Source organism: Lissotriton vulgaris, chromosome 2_1 (genome assembly GCF_964263255.1).
Source record: "Lissotriton vulgaris chromosome 2_1, aLisVul1.2, whole genome shotgun sequence".
Classification (NCBI taxonomy): Eukaryota; Metazoa; Chordata; class Amphibia; order Caudata; family Salamandridae; genus Lissotriton; species Lissotriton vulgaris.
Genome location: NC_141687.1, coordinates 70,994,352 through 71,011,666, shown reverse-complemented (window position 1 = coordinate 71,011,666; position 17,315 = coordinate 70,994,352). Strand labels below are relative to the sequence as shown.

The window sequence follows — 17,315 nt, the reverse complement described above, 5'->3', positions numbered from 1 at the left end:
GTGGATGCACATGCCCACCGGATGTAACTGTGGCGGCAGAGACGTGAAGACGGGCGAGACGTGGCCCTGTGGGTGTCGGGCCCGGATTTGTGCCAGTAATAGTGCCAGATGCTGCCTCCGCTTTCCCCCCTAAACTCCCAGGCACCTCCCCCATCTGGAGATTCAATACTGGGCATGCAGAGACGGAGATCCCAAGTCTGAGGGGCCCCACGGTGGACGCCGGGGCGGGCGTGGAGATGATCCATGGGGGCACACGAAGACTGCTGGAGATCGGAGCACTGGGCGGGAGCCCCGACAGCACCGTGCATGAGGTGAGGGTGATTCACGGGGGTACGGCCCCACTCGTACGGTGAGCAAGACTAAGGGACAGCGCTGTAGAAGGAAGGCCCTCATCACCATAATGCCGACATCCAAGAGGGATGGGGTGGCCCTCCCGCCCCATATTGTGGACAGAGATGCAACAGTGGCTCGACTGGTCCCACGCATAGAGCGAATGCGCAGTTCTGCCACCTAGTCCACCTGCAATAGCACTTGACGGCATACCCGGGACGTCAGCCACAGAGACGAAGGGTTGTGGAGGAGCTGGCAGTTAGTGGCCCTTCCCCATCCCCCCCCCCAATTGATCCTCTGGTGCAGCATAACGCAAGATAGGTGAGCCTTGGGAACACCGACAGGCCGAGCGGAACACAGGTTTTCACGGCAGGCGGCGGCTAGTGCCAGGAGTTCCTCAAATAGTAGGGGAAAATGGCGGGCAGGGGCCCACGGGCATCGGCCACCCAGTCAAAATTAGGCAAATACACCTTCAGCAAAGACTTTCCACCACTACCTGAGCAAAAAGATCCGACAGACAAGGCCCAGGGGGCAGAAAGCACGTAGAAAGTCACCCTAAAGGACATAATGGTGGCCCTCACGAATGTTCAATCCACAGTGGGAACAATATCCACAGAGGTTTCATTCCTAAGAGCAGACTTTAAAAAAATGACGGCCAGAGTCATGGAAGTTGAGCAAGTCACCAAAACTCTTGTAAAGGACACAACAGCACTACAAAAAACGGTAACCCGTCTGGAAGCAGAGAACAAAATGATGGTGGCAAAGCTGGAGGACCAAGAAGGGCGCTCCCGCCTAAATAACATACGAATTACCGGAATTCCCAAAAGCGAAGGGGGCCTAGCAATGGACCTTTATGTTGAGGATCTCATTAAAACAAGACTCCAGCCTAGAGGACTATCAGCCTTCTTTTCCGGCGAAATGGCGCATAGAGTTCCCGGGGGGAAGCCTAAACCTGGGCCCCCCCCCCAGACCAGTGCTGGCCCGTCATTTCAACTTCCGAGATAGAGACACTATATTACAGACTGCTAGAGTGGCTCCGCCACTCCGAATCCACAACTCCACAGTGTCCTTCTTTCCAGACTACACAGCGGCGGTCTCCAGCCGCCACATGAGCTTTTTGGAGGTAAAAAAGGAACCTGCCTTACTCAATGCTATTCCCGGCAAAACTGCGGGTTGTGGCGGATGGAAAAATGTGGTTCTTTGATACGCCAGAAGAGGCGCATGAGGCTCGAGGGCTGGCGACAGGTGAACGGTCACAACCACCAGGAGAGGAGTCAGTGGCGTCCGAACAGGATGGAGGAGACAGAGGACCAGGAGCAGCAACAAGAGGGAGGTGACCGCATACAACAGAATGAAGCGGCAGAATGAAACAGACAAGCCCCTTGAACCTACAGTATGAAAACAGGAATATGGGCATGGACTCAGAATAGCCTGCTGCGGACCTTTGTTCGGGCGCCTTGCTGAAGTAGTCTTTGGGGGAAGGGGAGGACTGCGCCATCCTCGGACTTCTTACCCCAACACGCAAGTACTTTTTGGGGTTGGGACTGAGCACTCTGCTAAGTTGGGGAGGCTGGCAGTTGTGAGTCCATCGGGCAGGGAGGCAGGGAGGGGGAGAGGGGGTATGGGCTGGTACAAACTGGTTTCCGGGTTCTTGGTTTTAGTTTCTAGTGGCAGTCACAGGTTGGCATTAGTCCCAGGAGTAGCACTATGCGAGCAGTAGGTGCACAATGCAATGTTTGCTCTACATGGTAATGCAGAAATGGTGTCACAAGTTCTAGTTGAACACGCTACAGAGATGCTCCCAAACACCATGGTTAACCCCATGACATTACTCACGTGGAATGTACACGGGCTGGGGTACAAGATCAAGAGGGTCCTGGTGCTACAGGCTTTAAAGCGCTACGCCCCAACGTTGGCTCTACTGCAGGAGACACACCTCACAGGAAATGCATGCAAGGCACTTAATAGATGGGGTTATAAGATGGTGGTTCATTCAGAGTTTTCATCGGGCTCCGGAGGGGTTGGCATTCTGATGCAGAAACATTCCACATTCATAATACAGAACATAAAAAAAGGATGATCAGGGGAGATTCGCAGCCCAACTGGGCCAATGGGAAGGCAGACCGGTCAACGTGGTGTCTGTATACATCCCCCACCCTGAATGCGATAGCACTTCCTGCGCTTAGTGAATTTTTGCTAAATCTGCCAGAGGGGGAGCTCCTGATAGGGGGGGACTTTAACGCCGCTATGGATAAGGACCTAGATAGGTACCCAGTGAGGCAACTAACGTCCGGAGTCTCTCGCCTGCAGAGTTTTGTCAAGGCGCTGGGGCTTACTGACGTCTGGAGGCACCGTTATCCCACGACACAGCAGAATACTTTCCACTTAGGAGCACACAACAGCTTATCCAGAATAGATTACTTCCTGACACCAGCGGGCAGTCTCCAGAGAATTAATGAGATACTGATAAAGCCGAGGGGAATCTCAGATCACTCCCCAATACTGTTAACCTTCTCATATCATCATGAGACCCTCAGGCGGGTCTACCCTATATACCCCGGCTATTTGCAGGTACCAAAAGTCTGAAAGGATATTGTCAAAGCAACAAAACACTGCTTAACAGATAATGCTTTGTCTGTAGATTCTCCTTCAGTTTTGTGGGAGGCCTATAAGACCGTCCTTAGAGGGCAAGCAATAGCCTCCATCACTGGGCATAGGCGAGAGAAGCATAAAAAAATACACGACCTCGAGCTAGAATTACACACAACTGAGACGCGACACTCTACTGACCCCTCGCCAGCATCATCCAACACACTTTTTCTCAAACAGCAGGAATACAGAGAACTACTGAAGGAAGAGACGAAGTCGAAACTTAGTGCCAATAGATATCAAATATATAAGACATAGGGCATGCACTTACCCCAGTGAGAAGTGAGAAGGGGAAACTTCCTCTTCTTCAATAGTGCCGGAGCGGTCACTGCTAAAAGAAGGTAGGTGTTAGATGGGTCTATTAAAAACCGAGCATGTATTAAAAACACTTAGTAGGGGCAGTGTTTCTCGGGAGAAGGGGCCTCTCACCTGTAGAAGCGGGCGTCTGCTCTCCGCCTACGGATTCATTCAAGAAGTTTTGCCGCAACGAGGACGTTAAAAACGTCTCTCTGAAGTGCACGCACGATGGTGAAAGCGAATACCTGTGCGTCTGTGCCAGCCCGTTTATGAGCAAGGGAGGAAAGACTCCAACCAGAGCTTCCCTTGTTGTGCACTGAGGTCACAACCGCTAGTATTAATGATTTATCGGGTGTGCATGGCTGTGAATATATCGGCTGAATATAGTGTAACCAAGATTTCGTCAAAACAAAGTTATGTTATACATTCAAATCGCAATCAAACAATGTAGATGATACTCAACAGTTAGCATTTGTAGATTACGAAGTTATTATCATATTCATGCCTGCTGTGTCATTGCAAGGATTACGATACTAATGATTCATGACGAAAAAAACTGGTATCATTTAAACATTATATATACAGTATTCCATCACGATACAGCACAGGGGTTAGTTACTACGGTGAAGAGTTACGGTTATACAGAATTCCATTAAGATACAATTAGGTAAGCATGGGTGAATTTTGCGAATCTCGCGTTCGCGAATTTTGCAGATTTGCGAACTCGCAATCCACAAAATCCGCGAATTCTCGCGAATTTGCGGATTTTTTTTTTTGTGTTCGCGCGGGTTTCTGCCAGTTCGCGAGGGTTTTGTACAATTTCGCAAAACGCGAACTTACCTGTCGGGTCGCAAGTTTCGCGAACTTGTTGTTTCTACATGTCCAGCCTGTTTGGGACACTCTTCTTCATCACTGCCACTCTCTGTCACCACTGCCACTCTCTGACTACTCATGCCACCCTCTGGCCCACCCATGCCACCCTCTGTTTCATCACAGCACCCTCTGGTTGTCCAGTCAGTGTACATTATTGTGGCAAAGCAAGCACACCTTCCCTGCCTCAAGTGACCTGAATTAATTTGGGGCTGATTAATGTGTCACAGAATATTTTTTTAGCTGGCACCTGCTTCCTTAGTGCTTCCTGATTAGTGATCTTTTGCACTTGCTAAGTGCTTTCATTGTTGCAAAATTAGTTACAACACCTGCCCTGCCCCAACTGACAATAATGAATTAGGGGCTGATTAATGGATTTGAACTTCCAGCCTGGCTCCTGCTTGTCTCCCTTAGCTGTAATTCAGGACCTTTGTGGCATATGTGTAACTATTCTGAGGTTCAGAGCAGGGTCACATAATAGTTGCAATGGCAACTGAACTCTGGAGGGGCCTCTCAGGAAGCACTTCAGGAAATGGCTACTAATGATGAGCCTGAACTTTTGAACCTGGTAAGTAGTTTCAGTTTTGCTAAGATCGTATTTCTGCAATATTGCGCTTATTCCCGGGGCGCGAAGTTGTACTGGGAAGCCGCGAACTCACGCGAACAGTGCGAGCAAGCCATAAAATCCGCTGCTCGTGGATTTGCGGATTTTGCGGGAGATTCGCGAATCTCGCGGATTGCGAATTTACCGAAAATCCGCAAAATCCGCGAGCGAAACGGATTTTCCGCCCATGCTTACAATTAGGCACTTAAGTAGCACAGAGGTTACTTCGGTGAAAAATGGTGTTAAGTGGTATTATCATACAAGGTGAGCAATGTTCAATATCATTACATGCAGGTTAAATTAAGATTAGGGTAACCTAACATCATTCATAACTGCTAGCTTATCGCACGCTCTGCTTATGAGGATTGGTTGCGGATTGTCGATGCACAATTACCAAGGGTACACTATTATGAGTAGCAGATCGAGGAGCGAAGGGTAATAACTACTCTAGAGTGAAACAAGCCCCGGATTCATCCCTTGCCATGGCTGCCGGGCATGTGCTAAATAATAAATCAAACAAGGTACCCTCATTCTAAAATAGACAATGTAACAATTAAGCAAAGGAGCTTCTAACTGCTTGGGGTTAACGATTTAGCCATTATTCAAGATAGAGACCTCTTTATTAGGCTCCTCATATTCATTGAGGCCATGTGTGATGGTATAGAACAGGTGTATAAATCAGCATTCACGGGTATTCAGAATGTTATTGAAATCACCGCCCCTGGGGTTGGGTTTAACCTTTTCTATCACCCACCATCTAATACTGTCAGGTTTGTGTGCAAACCTGGTGAAGTGGTCCACCATGGGGCTCCCGGTGTTTGACATCTGAATCGACTACAGTGCTGCAAAATGTGGCATTTGGCGTTTTTGATTGTTTGGCCTATACACATAAAATTACATGGGAAGATTATTGCATATATGACCCAAGCACTGTTGTAGTTAGTGTGCTCTTGTAACTCGTGTGTCTGGTTGGTATGTGTAAATCACGTGGTGTCCTGTACCAACGGGCATGCTTTGCACTGCCCACATTTTGTGTGTCCCTTGACTGGTGGCATCCCCCATAAAGTAGTCTGGTTAGTTGTAGGGGTGAATGGTAGTAGTGACTTCACTATGTGGTGTAGTTCCGTGAGTTTGTGGGTCTGGTTCGGTGGTTCCGAACCCGTTCAATAAAGGTCGTCGGAAATAGAGGATTTTGGTGTCAGCAGACCGCAAATGGCGAGTGTAGCGTGTATGAGTGTTTTCGCATGAATCTATCTATGAGAACACTACGCATTTGGGGATTTCGTTCGAACCCTCGGGTTCCATTTTGTGTACGGCAGCCATTTTGAGTGGTTGCCCTCACATAGGCCGATGACTGCGGCCGAACGAGTCCTTGAGACACGTATGCCGTAGCTGACTTCTGAATGACCTGGCCGAACTGACTCCATGCCCGAGGCTGACCTCCCTGAGCCAGTTCCTTGTTAAGCAGCTGGTCAGATAAAGATCAAAGAGCAGGACATGCCCGAGTTTATAGTACACTGCTCCCACTTTTCTATCTTGTTTCCAATCTGTTTCTGTTCCTTCCTTTACGACATAATCACTGATTTGGGTTGAGAGTTTTATGATGGGTTTGCCCGGCCCGTTCGAACAGGAATGTTGGATTTTGCTTGGTCATTTCTGGTGGGCTGGACAACGGAAAGTTGGATTGTCGTCATACGCTATTTTTAAATTGTCACACTGTCATTGGTCAATTTGTATGAACCCAATGCTAATTTTGAATGTTGACTAAGGCTTGATTTTTGGCATAAAAGACCATGCTCCGCTCATTGAATTTGTGCAGTCTCTAGCGAACCACCCGTGTGTGCTTCGTAGATCTCTGTTCCTGGTTGCAGCCAATAAACTTTGGTCTTTGACGTCATCAAGAAGTATCCCGTGTCTCTGTTTGCCAAGGCAGGGGAACTCGAAGGCATCGGGCGTTCTCCCTGACGCTGCTGGGTTTTAAAACCATGTCCTTCAGTTGGCGCCCACGTGGGGTGACTTCAGCGGTACCGGTCCAAGCTTCGTGTGAAAATTCTGGAGGAAGGCCTACCACTTCATCGACCCCTGTATGTCGGCGTGGTCCGAAAGTCTTTGCTGCGAGGTTTCCCGCTTTCCGACGGCTACGAAGGACTGCTGCCCTGACTGTCGCCCTGTCTTGGAGCCTTAGACGTTTGTAGAGCGAGACGATTGACGGGTCTTCTGATGACGCCATCGACATTTCAGTTAAGTATGAGTGGAGCGTCTCCTAGTCCTTAGTTTGTTTTTGGTATCCCTTTAGTGGATCACTTTGATTTGGTACCTGCAGGCCCCAAAGCCAAGGGATTCGTGTATTCGCGAGACTATCGTTTTGAGATTTCCCTTGTTGTTTGAAGCTAGACTAGTGAGCAAGATGCCTGGTCTTAGCAGACTTGGAAAGATATTTGGTTGTGGTTGTTCTAAGGATTCCCGGTTAGAGGATTCGTGTCCGGTTCCTCCAATTGGAACTCCTACATATGAATTGTACGTGAAGCATGGTGTAGGTCCTATTAGCTATAATGAGATTTGGGTAAAGTATACGAGAAAAGATGGTGTCCTACAGTGGCCCTGTTACGGTAGCTTTGAAACTGAGATTTTAGATAATCTCGAAGCGAAGCTGTTCAAGAAGAAAGCCCGGCCTGCAATGTTTGACTCTTTCCGCATATGGCGTAAAGAAGCCAAATAGAAAGAAATTAAATTAGCGAAGAGGAATAAACGAGAACGAGGTATGTCAAAGGTACAAGCTGCTGTTGCGTTTAGGGATAATGAGGAAGAGTGAGAGAGCGAACAGATGCTTAGAGCGAAGAAGTTAGCGGTAGATAGATGCTACCCAGTTTTCCCGCCTAATAAGCAGGAAGAAAATAAAGATCTTGTGAAAGATCCTTTGATGTTGCATCTATTGAGTTCGCCACACCCTTATGCACAGAGTGCTACAACACCACCGCCACCAGTTGTGGCTGTGCAACATCCGATTGTTGTGCCACCCGTAATTCCTCCACAGCCCGCTCCTTTTCTGTTGGCTACTGTTCCTTTGGCGCAGCCTCCTTAGGGGCCGCCAACTTTGCCTTCCCCTTTGTCTGTTACTCCTACGCCTGTTTCTAATACTCCTTCTGCTCCGACTCTGGATTCTTCTACTATTGTTCCGTCTTCCCTTATTCTTCCATCTTCTCCTTCTACCAGGCAGCGAATGACTGCTGCTTTTTCTGGTTTTCTGACTCCTTTGTGGGGACAATTGGGTATGTCTCCAGTTAATGAGGATAGACAATCGCGTAGTCAATTGCCTGACACAGATGAGCGTGTGGTTTTGGATCACATGGCACGTAGATGGGTTACGTACACTTCCCAGTATGATCTTGAGGGTATTATGGATGTTTTCCGGCAATGGAAAGCACCAAAGCAACAATACGTTTTTTAAATGATGTGTGTGTTCCTCCATGAACAATGGATGGACGAAGTGGGTAAAGCGCCTGAAGAATTATATTGAGTGCGTTCCGAGTTTGCGAAAGGGACGATTGTGAGTCCTCTCGACATTGAGAGAGCAATTGCGACGTTGTTGTCATTTCGTAATAATGCTCCTTCCGAGTGATTGTTTGAGTCTGATTCGTCAGTTAGGAGAAAAGCGCGTCAGTATCCGATGCGTGATATTCCTCCGGTATGGAAGGAAGCAGTACAGGCTAATGCTGCATTGAATATTGTAGCTGCGCCTGCGCAATTTCAGCGAGTATGGGTACATGTTCCTTGGAAGCGTGTTGAAGTTCTAGCGATTAAGCAGACTTTACCTGATCCGCGCAAAAATCCGGCGGGATATTATAAAGAGCTCACTCAAACTGTGGGTTCGTACGTCATGACTTTAGCAGACATAGACATGTTGTTTGGCAATGTTGTTCCTCAGCCTATCTGGAATGTGATTCGACATACGAATCATGATAATGAATTGGGTGATACATGGGTTCACATTGTTTTTTATTTATTTATTTTACAGATTTGTAGAGCGCATGGCTGCCCGTGAGCGTCCCAGCGCTAAGTGACAAGAACCTGATGAGGGCGGGCCTCATGGGAATAGCCATGTTTTGAGTGCTCTGCGAAATGAGAGAAGGTTGGGTTGGGCTCTGAGGTTTGGAGGAAGCGAGTTCCATAGTCTGGCCGCGTTGTATGAAAACAGTCGGCTGCCAGAGCGGGCTTTCCTAATCCTAGGTACAGAGGCTAGATTGCAGTTGGAGGATCGGAGCGTTCTTGAGGTGGTGTGAGGTGAGATAAGGTTTTGGAGTATAGGGGGGGCCTTGCCGTGCAGAATTTTGTAGGTCGTGCAGAGAGCCTTAAATTGTATTCTCTCCTGAATGGGGAGCCAGTGTAGGACATTCAAGGAGGGTTTGGCTGAGCAGCGACGATGGGTTCCTGTAAGAATACGGGCTGCAGCATTTTGAGCTGTCTGAAGTTTTGCCAGGACTTTTTTGGGGGCACCTAGGTACAGGGCGTTGCCGTAGTCCAGGCGGGACAGTACAAGGCCGTGGATAAGAAGTTTGTGGGACTGTGCCGGAAGCAGGGGTAAGATTTTCCTTGCAGATCTAAGGAGGCCGTGACATGTTCCAGCCGTTTTCCGCTCCTGGGCTGAGAAGTTGAGCTCTTCGTCTAACCAAATACCCAGGCTCTTAATTTCTTGTTTAGGAACAGGGGGAGGACCCATGGTTGAAGGCCATATGGATGTGGAGTGATATAGAGATTTATTGCCCAAAATCACTATCTCTATTTTATCGTTGTTTAGCTTGAGGTGGGAACTGTTCATCCACTTAGTTATTTCGATAAGACAGGTTTGGAGGTTGGGAAGGGAATGGTCTTGCTGGCCTAAGGAGACCACCAGTTGAGTGTCGTCGGCGTAGGTCAGTAGTTTAATTCCAAAAGGGGCGACGACTTTCTCGAGGAGGGACATATAAACATTAAAAAGGGTTGGGCTCAAAGATGAGCCCTGAGGTACCCCGCAGCTGATGGCTGTGGATCTGGACGTAAAGGTGCCCTCGGCCACCTGGAAGGATCTGTTTTTGAGGAAGGATTCTAGCCAAGCCAAGGCCGTTCCTGCAATACCAAGGTTACTGAGCCTTTGGATCAGAATTGAGTGGTTGACGGTGTCGAAGGCAGCGCTGAGGTCCAGGAGGATCACTGCCACTGATCCTCCTGAGTCAATGATTTTCCTTGCTTCTTTGACTACCGCCAATATTGCAGTCTCTGTGCCCTGGCCTGGCCTGAATCCCGTTTGAGAGGGTTCCAGTAGTCCATTAGATTCGAGGTGTTGCTGCGAATGATAGACAAGTTGGAGGTGCTAAGCCTGAAGAACTAATTGCTCAACTCCCTGGCAGGATTATTAATTTCATGAAGACTTTGATGCCAGAAGTGTGTGTTAATTGGGATAAGTTGTCGGCATGTAAGCAGAAGAAAGATTAGACTGTGTCTGATTTCTTCACGCGGTTTGAAGAAACTTTTGTAGATCATAGTGGTCAGGATATGGCTACCGAGGGTGGCCAGAGATTGTTTGTTGACAAATTCATGCATAATTTGCTTCCCGAGTTGTGCACTAAGTTGAAGGATTCCGAGAGTGCTTGACCCGTTTCCACGTCAGCGCAGATTTTGGCTACGGCTCAGTACTATGAAAATAGGCGCAAAGATGAGTTAGAGAAAGCGGATAAGAAGACTAAGGAATTGAAGACTAAAGTTCTTCTACAACAACCTCAGCAATATTCGAGAAACTCGCAAAGAAACGAGTCTTCTCAACAGTGTTTCCCGTATGAGCCTAATCAATGCCCCCATTGCAAAGAAGAGGGTCTTTTTAAGAATAGTTGTCCGGTTCTGTTACAGCGCACGAATGGTGTTTCTGGTGTACGAGGTCGAGGTGCTCAACAAGTGCCTAGAGGTAGAGGTCGCGGACAGAACGTACGTCCTTTGCCTCCACAGAACTCGATGAATAGTTTCGATCAGCAGCAAGGTTCGTCTGGTAGGACAGCACAGTACTACATGGATGATTACTATGTTGAAGGTGACGAAGTAAATGGTAATGATTGTTAGGACAGCCATGGACGAAGAGAGGGAGTTGTTTCAGTTCCAGTAGATCAGAGTGGACCCTATGTTGAAGTGATTGCATCAGGTGTGTCAGAACCTTTTCTGCTAGATACTGGTGCTTCAAAGAGTTCTATTATGCACTCTAAACTCCCTAGCACACCTTTGTCTGGCTTTGATAACATGTCTGTAGGTTTTTATGGCGCCCCCATTACGAATCCAATTTCTGTTCCATTGTCTCTTTCTGTTGGACCATGTAAGATCGAAGCACCCCCTTCTTTTGACTACAGGTTGTAATGAGAATCTGTTGGGTTTGAATTTATTGAAGAGATTGTATGCGACATTGTATTGTTCTCCGTCAGGAGTTCATCCTACTTTGGGTGAGAGAGTGATCTCTCCGATGTATATATCGAAAGATAGTCTTCCATCTGAATTGTCTTCTTTACCAGATTCATTGTGGGCTACTGGTCCGAATAATGTAGGCCTACTGGAAATTCCCCCATATGTTGTGACACTGAAGGCGAATGCTAAGTTGCCGCGCATTCCACAGTATCGTATCTCGAGTGATGGTGAGCGTGCACTTTTAGCGATTATTTATGATCTGATCGACAAGGGTGTCATTGAGGAAACTAGAGGTAATGTGTGCAATAGTCTTGTTTTGCCTGTTCTGAAGAGAACTGATTCTTCACAGCCTCCTGTCTATAGGTTTGTCATCGATCTTCGCGAAGTGAACAAGATTGTTGTTCCACAATTTCCTGTTGTGCCTGATATCACTGCCTTGTTGACTCTGATTCCGGCTACAGCCACATGGTTTTCGGTGATCGACTTGAAGAATGCTTTCTTCAGCATCCCGATTGCCATAGAGAGTAGGGACATCTTTGGATTCTCTTTAGGAGGACGCAGTTTCCGCTTCAAGCGCGCTCCTCAAGGCTATTGTGAAAGTCCATCGATCTATAGTCAAGCTTCGAAGACACAACTTGATCTGTTGGTTTTACCTGATGGTGCAGCCCTTATTCAATACGTTGATGATTTGCTAGTGACCGCTGATACTGAAGAGATTTGTAGGGAAGCCACTTTGTCGTTACTACGCCACTTGTCTGATTGTCATCACAAAGTTTCTCTCTCCAAGTTGCAATATTGTCGACAAGAAGTAACCTACTTAGGTCACCTCTTCTTGAAGGAGGGAAGGAAATTGACCCCAGAGAGAATTCAAGCTATTGCGAAAATGAGTGTGCCTACGACACAGAGAGAAGTACGGGCGTTTTTGGGTGTTACGTTGTACTGTAGACAGTGGATTCCTAATTTTTCTTTGTTAGCGAAACCTTTGATAGCTCTTACTGTTAAGGATACTCCGAATCCTATTCCTTGAACTGACGACTGTCAAAAGAGCTTCTCTGAATTACGCAATGCATTGTGTTCGGCTCCTGTGTTGGGTACTCCTGACTACAGTAAGCCTTTCTCATTGTATGTCCACGAGAGAGAGGGATGTGCATTGTCAGTCTTGACTCAGCAGTTTGGCGATAAGCAACGCCTATGTGCGTACTTTTCGTCGACTTTAGATCCGGTAGCTAGAGCGTTGCCGAGTTGCTTGAGAGCCACAGCAGCAGCAGCTGTTTCAATTCGACAGTCTGCTGGTTTAGTTATGGACAACACATTAGTGGTTATGGTTTCACATGCAGTGGATACCTTGTTGAACCGTTCGAAGACACAGTATTTAACTAGTGCTCGGTTGTCGGGTTACGAGTTGACGTTGTTAGCAAGTCATGTGCACATTAAACGATGCAACACGTTGAATCCAGCTACGTTGTTGCCCATTTCAGTTGAGACAGATGATAATGAATAACATGACTGTTTTCTGAGAACTGAAGAAGAAACGAAAGGGAGAGTAGACCTTAGAGACACTCCTCTTCCTGAGTGTGATGGTACTTTGTGGGTTGATGGTTCGTGTTTTAAGTTGCCGAATGGTGATACGACTGCGGCATATGCTGTTACGACTTTGCATACGATTGTTGAAGCTGCACGTATTCCACATAATTCAGCACAAGCAGCAGAGTTGATTGCATTAACGAGAGCATGTGTGTTGGCGAAAGGAAAATGAGTGAATGTGTACACTGACAGCCAGTATGCGTTTGGTGTGGCTCATAGCTTTGGACGTTTGTGGCGTGAACGTGGGTTCTTGACTTCGCATGGAACGAAGATCCAGCATGGACAGTTGGTGAATGAACTTCTTGAATCACTTACTTTGCCATTGCAAGTAGCGATTGTGAAATGTAGTGCCCATAAGAAAGTCACGGATGATGTTGGTCGCGGAAATGCGTTTGCAAATGAAGTTGCGAAAGAAACTGCGAGAAATGTGATGAGCCGAATGTATATTGCAGGTCCGGCGAGATGGGTTCCAGAGAAGAGTATGTGTGAAGATACGATTGAGAGTGTGAAATCCATTCAAGCTGAAGCTACAGAGAAAGAGTTGAATGAATGGAGAGAAAGCAAGGGTAGATTGGATTCGGACGGTTGTTGGACTGATTTGTCTGAGCATCAAAGATGGTTGTTGCCTAACGCGTATGTGCTTCCAGTTGTTACAATGGCTCATGGAATGGCACATATCAGCGTGAAAGGGATTTGTAAGTTGTTGGCTCCGGTTTGGCAGAATGCGGGAATTCCAAAATGTGCAGAGAACTTGGTTAGAAACTGTATGGTGTGCTTGATGTATAATCCTGGTAAAGGAACTCCAACACCAGCTGGTCATTTTGCTCCTCCTACGTATCCGTTCGAGGCTTTGCAGCTAGATTTTATCCATATGGAGAGATGCAACAACTTGAAATATGTTTTAGTGGTTGTTTGCTCCTTTTCTAGATGGGTTGAAGCTTACCCCCTTAAAGACAATACTGCCTTGTCCACAGCGAAAGTTCTGATAAAAGAGTTTTCCCGAGATTTGGAATGCCGAGAATTATCTGGAGTGACAATGGGAGTGAATTTGTGGGTCAAGTCATGAAGAGAGTGTGTGCGGGACTAGGTATTCGGCAGAAGTTCCACGCTGCAAATCACCCCCAATCAGCTGGTTTAGTCGAGTGCTATAATGGCACCTTAAAGCTTAAATTAGCCAAAATCCAAGCGAGCACTGGTCTACAGTGGCCAGATGCTTTGCCTTTAGCACTCTTGTCCACAAGAATGACTGTACATTCGAGAATGGGTCTGAGCCCTTATAAAGTTGTCTTTGGTCGCCCAGCTAATATTTGGGGTGTGCCAAGGCCAACTAGATTTAGTGAGATTGAGTACCCTGTGTTGCTTGACTATTTGCATGAACTGATGACTAAATTGCGTGTCTTACACCAACAGGTGCATGAAAGCTTACCACAAGCTTCAGAAGATCCAGGCCACGCTATTAAACCTGGTTCGTGGGTCTTCATCAAGAATTTCCAGCGGAACAAGAAGGATCAGCCCCGCTGGACAGGACCCTTCCAAGTACTCCTGTCTACACGTTCTGCAATTCGAGTACAAGGCAAGAAAAACTGGATCCACGGTGTACACTGTAAGCGAGCACCTTTGCCCTTACCGTACGAGAAGTGGGTCCAGGAAGGACTTCCAGACTCTGAAACAGAAACTGTTCCAAGATTTTTGCCATTCAGCGATGCTCGTTTGATTTGTACGAACTCTGAGTGACAAAGTGACGATCTTTTACAAGAAGCTGTGCCACCTTCGAATCGATTGAACACTACTGAGCCTGATTTGTTGTTTAAAGATCAAGAAATGCCTGGAAGAAGCCGCTATAATTTGCGACCGAGAGTCATGGACAAATAAAAAATAAATAACGTTTTTTATGATTTTTTGTTGTTTGCAGGTTAACTCTCCACCGAGGATCTACTCATTTTTGTTTTTCGAACCGCCATCCGGGTTCAGCTGTAGGGTCGCGGTTGATGAAAGTCTTTGGAGTGCAAGCCTGAGACACTAGGTCGAGGGTTCTGGTTGGCCTAAGGGAGTTTCCCTGGGTTGACAGAGGCATTCCTTAGCATAGAACACCCTACCATCGCGAGGAGCATATTTAGTTTAGGATGGATTTCTTCAAGTTGGAGATACCTGCACGGACAATGATTTTTAGAAAGAAGATATGTAAATTGATCTCAAAGAAACGTTTTCTAATACCGTGTGTATTTTTGCTATTGAGTTTGATGACATTCATAATCGGTTATGTGACATTCTCTTTTAAAGTAACGTTTGTTCCCACTGTGCAACCTCCACCTCCACCTACTATTTCTTCTCATTCTTTTCACCCTTTGCCTGAACATGAGGTAGTTAGACGATTGGAATTTGCTAATAATTCCTTTATTCCACTTTTGCACCAACACCAGTTAATGATGAACACCGACAAACTGTTGGATCTGTGGTCTAATGCCCCATACGACTGATAATGGTATTTCGTATTTAGTTTTGCCTTTTAGTTTGAATGGTTCGATTTGGGCTTCCATAACGATGTTTATTTATGCCCATAGTGTTTATCCCCTACGTTCACCGAAGGATAACCCGAAGAATAGTGCTGTTGCAAGAGGCATAGTCGACATGGTTAAAGGGACTAATGCCGTTGAAACTATTCTGATAGATGAGAAGCAACCCTATAGTGGTTGGGACATTACTGGATATGGAGTTAGTCTGAGTGTTAACCAGCGAGCGAAGAGTTCTCCACCGATTTGGATAGTGCCCCATCAGGGTCGCTATTGTCTGCAGGGTAATGGCAAGAATCCAAGAGCTCAGTTAGGAAAGAGCGTTTGTACTGATACTTACGTATTTACGTCTCAGTCTTCCCCAGCATTTTTAGCTGCGAAGGGTATCTACTTTGTTTGCTATGACAAAGCGTATACATGGTTTCCCCCTGATTTTTCGGGCCCTTTTTTTGTTTCTTTCCTGTTGCCTTCCACTTTTACAGCTGCGGCAGATTACCATAAGACGAGAGTTGCTAGAGGTGTCTTTAGCCAAGAAGACACTGCAGGGCAAGAGTTGGGAGATTTCTTTAAGGGTTTTCTGCCGTTCTGGGGACCGATGGCTAACAGCGGGAATATTCGCCAGTTGACTAGAGTGGTTGAGTCCACCATAGTCGAAACTGCTGGTGCCCTAAGTAACTTGACTGCTGAGCTCCAGTCCGATAGACTTATGACACTCCAAAATAGAGTTGCCCTTGATGTCATACTAGCAGATCGAGGTGGAGTTTGTAAACTGATTCAATCGAGCTGCTGCGTTTTCATTCTAGACAACGCTCCGTCAGTTTTCCAGGCCATTTCCAAGCTACATAAGATCTCCGATTCTGTCCATTTGGACAAAGGAGATTGGTCGTTGATGGGATGGTTATGGGATTGATATCCACTTTGGGTTGGAAGATTCTGATGGTCATTGGGATGGTGTTAGCTATCCTTTTCCTGTTCTCTCTCTGTGTACAGTGTGCTCCTGCTTTTTGTGGCCTCTGTGCTACTGTGTGCAAAGAGACCTGTCCAGAGAGAGGTACTAAGTAATAGGATGATGCTACAGCAACACATCGATGATCTGATGAATATAGATCTGGATTCAGATTGACATGGGTTTGGGTCTGTTGCCTATGTAAGGGCAAAAGGAGGGTCTGTAATTCCGTGAGTTTGTGGGTCTGGTTCGGTGGTTCCGAACCCGTTCAATAAAGGTCGTCGGAAATAGACGATTTTAGTGTAAGCAGACCGCAAATGGCGAGTGTAGCGTGTATGAGTGTTTTCGCATGAATCTATCTATGAGAACACTACGCATTTGGGGATTTCGTTCGAACCCTCGGGTTCCATTTTGTGTACGGCAGCCATTTTGAGTGGTTGCCCTCACATAGGCCGATGACTGCGGCCGAACGAGTCCTTGAGACACGTATGCCTTAGCTGACTTCTGAATGACCTGGCCGAACTGACTCCTTGCCCGAGGCTGACCTCACTGAGCCAGTTCCTTGTTAAGCAGCTGGTCAGAAAAAGATCAAAGAGCAGGACATGCCCGAGTTTATAGTACACTGCTCCCATCTTTCTATCTTGTTTCCAATCTGTTTCTGTTCCTTCCTTTACGACATAATCACTGATTTGGGGTGAGAGGTTTATGATGGGTTTGCCCGGCCCGTTCGAACAGGAATGTTGGATTTTGCTTGGTCATTTCTGGTGGGCTGGACAACGGAAAGTGGGATTGTTGTCATACGCTACTTTTAAATTGTCACACTGTCATTGGTCAATTTGTATGAACCCAATGCTAATTTTGAATGTTGCCTGAGGCTTGATTTTTGGCATAAAAGACCAAGCTCCGCTCATTGAATTTGTGCAGTCTCTAGCGAACCACCTGTGTGTGCTTCGTAGATCTCTGTTCCTGGTTGCAGCTAATAAACTTTGGTCTTTGACGTCATGAAGAAGTATCCCGTGTCTCTGTTTGCCAAGGCAGGGGAACTCGAAGGCATCGGGCGTTCTCCCTGACGCCGCTGGGTTTTAAAACCCGGTCCTTCAGTGGT

The 17,315-nt window shown here is 46.8% G+C and overlaps 1 pseudogene; it reads left to right on the top strand.

The window, feature by feature from the left end:
• Positions 1–236: 236 nt before the first annotated feature.
• The window catches only part of LOC147729591 (ribosome biogenesis protein BRX1 homolog), a 55,127-nt pseudogene continuing 38,048 nt past the window's right edge, over positions 237–17,315 (top strand).